Below are 6,726 nucleotides of genomic sequence, written 5' to 3'. Positions count from 1 at the left end.
TAAGAAATACCTGTTTACAATAAGCACTTATTCGTGTGTACACAGGACAAAGTTTGAGGGTGCACACACGTAATATCTGATCAGCGCAGAGCCATGATCACTATATATATATATATATATGGGAGAGCAAGCCCGCTGCAAGCCGAGAGATTCGTGCCATTTGCCATTAAAATAACGCCAAAAACAGCTTCAAATTAACTATGAAAACGAGAATAAAGTCATAAAAGCTGCAATCCATTTCTTATTGTTTAAAATGAACAGAGACTATCTTGTGTTTTTCCGTGGGTGCTCAGGGATCGGTCCCTATGCCCTTAGCACTCTTTTAAAACCTCCCAGCTTTTCTGCCGTCTTTTCACACAAAACTAAACTACTCTGCGTGATGTGCGCACATGAGACTGTTACTTAAAACTGTGCTTTATGCTACAGTATTTATTTATCATCAGTTGTTCAAATCGCGGTAATCGAATACGGTTATAATGATAATTAAAATACGAAACAGTAATACTAACCGTGGGGAATTTTATCACGATTTATCGTCAAACCGGTAATCTTTACATCCCTACCACCTAGTGTTTTTGACTTTCCGCCCTTTGTATTAAACTATGCATACATACATGATGCTGTTTTGTTTATAGTTGTTTAAGCAACTTAATCAATTATAATTGATATATAAACATTGTTTTAAACATTATGCACTTTTTTCACAGGTAGTCATTATCTTGTGCTTTGAATAAACGTGCATTAGTAATATTTTGCTCGATTCGCCCTCTTGTGACCTCAGAAGAGAAGCCAAAAGCTATTCTTCACCATAACTGAAATTATGCATTTTAAATTCGAATATAATTCGAATTTTTGATGATATTTAAGTACAAAATTTGAATGTAGTTTTTCAGCCATTTTGACAGCCCAAGTTTAGAATCTTAAATCTTTGTTATTTTATTATTTTGCGTCTGTGTGTGTGTACATTCTTTTAAATCGTAAAATCCTAAGTATTTAATTGCAACGTTGTCTCTTGTGATTAGGATTTCTTGTCAAATCTGACAATTACTCCCCCTTATTTTTTTTTTTAATAATTTTTTTTTTTTTACATTTTTTTTTTTACTTTTACTCTTCTAAAAGGCTTCCATAGGCCCCATCCCACTTATGGAATTATGCATTAAAAATACATATAAAATATAATTACAACGGAAAACACTGTTGCAACTTTGGATTCATACTGACTTTTAAAGCATCAGAATTGAAAAAAAAAAAAAAAAGTATTAATTTTAATATCTATTTTGACATTTGCAGCTTTAAAAAAGTTTCAGAAAAAGTTAAACCTCACATTTCAGTCTTTAAATAAAGAAAAGATACATGTCAAAATGATAATTGATTAATAAATGATTATATGTATTTTATCTGCTCCGTAAATAATTCTAGATAACTTATCTGAATTGTTTAAATGTGTAGAATCCACATAAGCTTGTTTTTCATCAGCCGGTCTAAATGTACAGCAGGGCATGCAGATTCGGTCTGTTTTTGGCCAGACAGAAGCTGCACCCAGGCTGAATGTGAATATGAGTGTCTGTAAATCCACTCGCTGACAGCAGGTGGCGCTGATGGAGCAGCAGAATTACAGCTGTTTCCCGTAACCTTCATGGACAAAGTAGAACACTTCTTTTAGGTATTACATGGAGCGAAGATGAAAACAAAATGCCATCGATTCTTTTCTGAAGACAGTCAGAAACTTCAGAGGTACATTCATACAATGATTTGTATAATTCCTGATTTATGTTTCCGCCGGTGGACGCCCAATTGCGAAGGGAAATGCACGGACTGCAAATACATTAGTTACCAAATAATACACACATTCTTTCTATGAGGGTTGCGCTTCACTAAATAAAATGATTTAAGAAATACCTGTTTACAATAAGCACTTATTCGTGTGTACACAGGACAAAGTTTGAGGGTGCACACACGTAATATCTGATCAGCGCAGAGCCATGATCACTATATATATATATATATATGGGAGAGCAAGCCCGCTGCAAGCCGAGAGATTCGTGCCATTTGCCATTAAAATAACGCCAAAAACAGCTTCAAATTAACTATGAAAACGAGAATAAAGTCATAAAAGCTGCAATCCATTTCTTATTGTTTAAAATGAACAGAGACTATCTTGTGTTTTTCCGTGGGTGCTCAGGGATCGGTCCCTATGCCCTTAGCACTCTTTTAAAACCTCCCAGCTTTTCTGCCGTCTTTTCACACAAAACTAAACTACTCTGCGTGATGTGCGCACATGAGACTGTTACTTAAAACTGTGCTTTATGCTACAGTATTTATTTATCATCAGTTGTTCAAATCGCGGTAATCGAATACGGTTATAATGATAATTAAAATACGAAACAGTAATACTAACCGTGGGGAATTTTATCATGATTTATCATCAAACCGGTAATCGTTACATCCCTAGTCACATAGAATTAAGTCAAGTCACCTTTATTTATATGCCGCTTTATACAATACAGATCGTGTCAAAGCAGCTTTACAGTGTGTGCTGATAATGCAGGAGGACAATAGAAACCAAACAGTTTATCAGTTAAAGTCAGTTTAGTCAGCTGTTTTATAGCAGGCTATTCTTCTTTATTTTATACTGTAATGTCTCTGTTTATTTCCAGGTTTGTTTTGAATCCTAGTCAGTGAGTGTGTTCTCAGGTATTTGGACATCTTTCTGTGAAAGGCTGCTCTTTGTTTGTGCTCTTTCTTTATATAATCGTTCCAACTGATGGTGTTTTATATATAGAAGGCTGTTAATGTGATTATATGGGACTGAAGATCCAGTGAGGAAGAGGTTTAGCGGAGATTACGGCTGACGCTAACACTTCTTAGCATATTTTGTTCCTGGTAAGAGTCGTGAGCTTCATCTCTCTGTTTGTTCTGAAACATGGAAACTGTGTGTGTGTGTGTGTGTACTTGTGAGAGAGAGAGAGAGAGAGAGAGAGTGTGTGTGTGTGTGTGTGTGTGAGAGAGAGAGAGAGAGAGAGTGTGTGTGTGTGTGTGTGTGTGTACTGGTTTATATATTCTGGTGGGGACTTAAACCTGACTACACACAGACTCATGGGGACTCGTGTCACGGTGGGGACCTAAATTGTGGTCCCCACGGGTACAAATGCTTATAAATCATACAGAATTAAGTTTTTTGAAAATCTGAAATAGCAGAAAGTCTCCTGTGAGGGGTAGGTTTAGGGGTAGGGTTGGTGTAGGGCAATAGAATATACGGTCTGTACAGTATATTCTATTACTAAATAGGTCCACTGTTGTAGTGAAAACTGCATCTGTAATCGATTGAATGTCGCTGCTCAAACTGATCTATATGAACATGTTTCTCATCTGTGATCAGATTTTCAGTTAATCAGCCCATCAAAATACATCCAGCTGAATGAACGCCACTGCGATCAAAAATGCAGTGACCACTGCTGCCAACTCTCACGAGGGAGAAAGGAATTCATTATGAATTGTGCCGAAATGCCTGTTCTAGTTGTAAAACTATTTAATTATGTTAATTGTTAATGTGTACTAAATCTAAGAAGAGGGGACACCTCAGTGGCAAAGAGTAAGAGTTATGTCAGCCATTCTCTCTCAGTTCCAGTCGAGCTGTTCAGGTGAATGGCAGGAAAAATGTCTCTCCAGTCATATGGTTTATATAGGGAGTGATAGGAAGATGAATAATTGGGTTTCATGTGTCTTATATGTGGCCGAGCACACCACATGTAAATAGATTCTCCTGTATTTCTTTTATTTCTGTCTATTTGCTTTGTTTATTGTTATGTGTATGATTTTCCATCAGTTTTGTGAGCGGATGAGCAACAATTCATGTTTCCTCACGTATCTTCAGGTATGGTGCGTTATTGCTTGTATAATGTTATGGCCACTGTTAGGATGTACCAGCAGCCAGCAATGTAAAGGAGATGACGGGGAACAAAAATGCACAGTTCAAAGGGGTTTTATTCCCCAAGTGCAAAAATGTGGCTCTCCATAGGTTTTTTACAGTATATACAACAATATAATTTGGCTATGCCAGTGTACAGACCCAAAAACCATGAACACACTTCCACTTCCACTCTAGCCTAGTGATGTTAGGTTCTTGAACGAATCGTTCTTTTGAGCCGGTTATCCGGAAGTAACCGGTCGAGCCGGTTCACAAATCGAACTGAATCGAACTTTAGTTCCGGGTTGATGACGCAGGACATTGTACTCAACAAGAACCGAATGAGCCGCTTCAACCAACTGTCGAAGCTTGCCGAGGATTACCGAAGATTCTGAGTGAGTTGACAACACTGTGCAAGCCTGAGGCGTGTACTGGAAATATGCTTATTATGACTGTTATTATTTTACATTTTATTAAAACCTGCAAAAACCTTTCTGTCGAGTGATGTAAATTAATTTTACAATAGTTTATTGTGCATGCATATTATATTTAAAGTTGCTTTAGCGAAATCAAGGCGTTTATAAGACTGGTTTATTCATTCTTTATACTGTAGACATGTAGAACATATCCACGTTTGTGCATCAATGTCTGTAATGTGTGCCGTAGGTGCGAAACATTTAGGAATCTTATCCGAGTTGTAGGCTAGTCAATATTGCTCAGTCAGTCAGTCGTAGCTGAGGATGAAACTGTGACCACAAACACCATTAACTTAAGTGAATTATATGGCAATAATCAGCAATGTGCTTTCACACAAATAACTTTATTTTTGAATGTTTCATATGTGTTGACACAAATGACTTGTTTCAATTTGTCATTGATACAACATGTCACAGAGTTGTTAGAAAAGAAATGCGTAGAGACGTTATTGCTTGATGACGTCAGGAACCGATTAATCGGCTTTTTGAACCGGTTCAATGAGCCGATCTGTCCGAAAAGAACCGGTTCAATGAGCCGATCTGTCCGAAAAGAACCAGTTCGCTGAAATGAATCGGACTGTGCATCACTACTCTGAAGTGGCTGCCTGAAGCTCTTTTATAGGCTTTGGCTCCACCTACTTTTGGAATATACCATTTTAGGGGAAGACCAATAAGTTATAAAACAGATAACAGAATACAAACAAACAGACCTTCATAGTATTCAACACTCCACAGCATATCACATTCAGATCCAGTACAATCAGAATAACTACAAACATGTAAGTCAAGACAAATGGGAATAAACTTACATCCTAGGTTCTCCCCCACCCCTGTGCTGTCAGAAGCAGATGGAGCAAATGCTAGGGTTAAATATGGCTGCTTTCCAAGTGCACAAGTTTGGCAAGTGAGAGGTGAACCACAAGGTACTGTATGTACAGTGGTTTGAAACACACTGAAGTTAACTTCATTACTGAATTAAATCAAATAAAAGCTTGATGTAAAGAGTATTTTGTAATGATGTTGAAAAAATTTATCACTTGAACATTAAACAGTCAAACAAGCCACAGCACTAAACCAACAAAACAGTAAAACTACCAACTTGAGTTCATGGGGTGATACAATATCGTGTGTAGAAACAGTTTGTTTGTGCACAGGCCCATACTCAGTCCCTTCAAAATAAACGTCCTGGATCACAGTTAGTCTGTGACATTCACAAAAGCATTAAAGAGCGAGAGAGTTCATAATCATGTAAGTCGGCAGTAGTATTCTGTGTCCCGTCTGAGAAAAACGACGGACGATCCGAAAACATCTGTGAGGTTGGCAACAGCTAGACTGTGACTGGGCAGGAGATGGCGGAAGGAAGTGAGGAGACAGGAAGTGAGATGGGATTTGAAGAAGAAGGCGGGAGAGATAGGAGTGTTTGGAATGTAGTGCGATCAAGAAAACGGAAAAAAAAGGAGAAAGTAACATCTAATATAGATGAAACAAAGTATGACAATAGCACGTAAACAACAAGAAGAAGAATATAAAGTGATCATGAAACTATCTCAGGAGGGGTCGTCATTTGGTGAGTGGAATCCGATTCAATTAACAAAGTCGATAAACTAATTGTTAGGCGAGGTTAAAAATGCAAAAGTATTAAGAAGTGGAGCGTTGCTGATTTTTTGTAGGAATGAAACGCAACAAGAGAAAGCCATAGAACTGAATAAAATAGATGGCAAGAGAATAAAGTGCGTCTTGATTGGAAATAAGGCGTTGATTGGAGGAGTTATCACAGGAATACCGGTAAATATCACAGAAGATCAAATCAGAGACAATGTAACAGGGGCAAAAGTGCTGGAGGTAAAACGCCTTAGAACAACCAGAAACGGGGAGAAGTGCGATAGCCTGTCTGTTATGATGAAGTTTGATGAAGCAAGACTTCCAAGTAAGTTATACATAGGTTACATGAGCTATGAGGTCAGGCCATACATCCCTCCCCCACTGAGATGTTTTAAGTGCCAAAGATATGGCCATGTAGCAGCAGTGTGTAAGGGTAAACAAAGATGTGGTAGGTGTTCAGGCGAGCATGAGTATGGGGAATGTGGAGAAGGAGTAAAGCTGAAATGCTGTAACTGTGGAGGGGAGCACAGTTCAGCCTACCGTGGATGTGAAGCTAGCAAGAGGGCAATGGAGGTGCAGCGAGTGAGATCGCTGCAAGGAATAACATATGCAGAAGCTGTAAAGAAAGTGTCTAAGGAAAAGGAAGCCTATAAACCAGAACTCAAAGAAAATAAAAGTAGGTCTTGTGGGAAGTGTGAGAAAATTGAGGCAAAGAAGGATTTGTTAGTTATGGGCAAAAAT

Source organism: Sinocyclocheilus grahami, unplaced genomic scaffold (genome assembly GCF_001515645.1).
Source record: "Sinocyclocheilus grahami isolate Dianchi unplaced genomic scaffold, SAMN03320097.WGS_v1.1 scaffold1390.1, whole genome shotgun sequence".
Taxonomy (NCBI): Eukaryota; Metazoa; Chordata; class Actinopteri; order Cypriniformes; family Cyprinidae; genus Sinocyclocheilus; species Sinocyclocheilus grahami.
Note: the sequence above shows the minus strand (reverse complement) of the source record.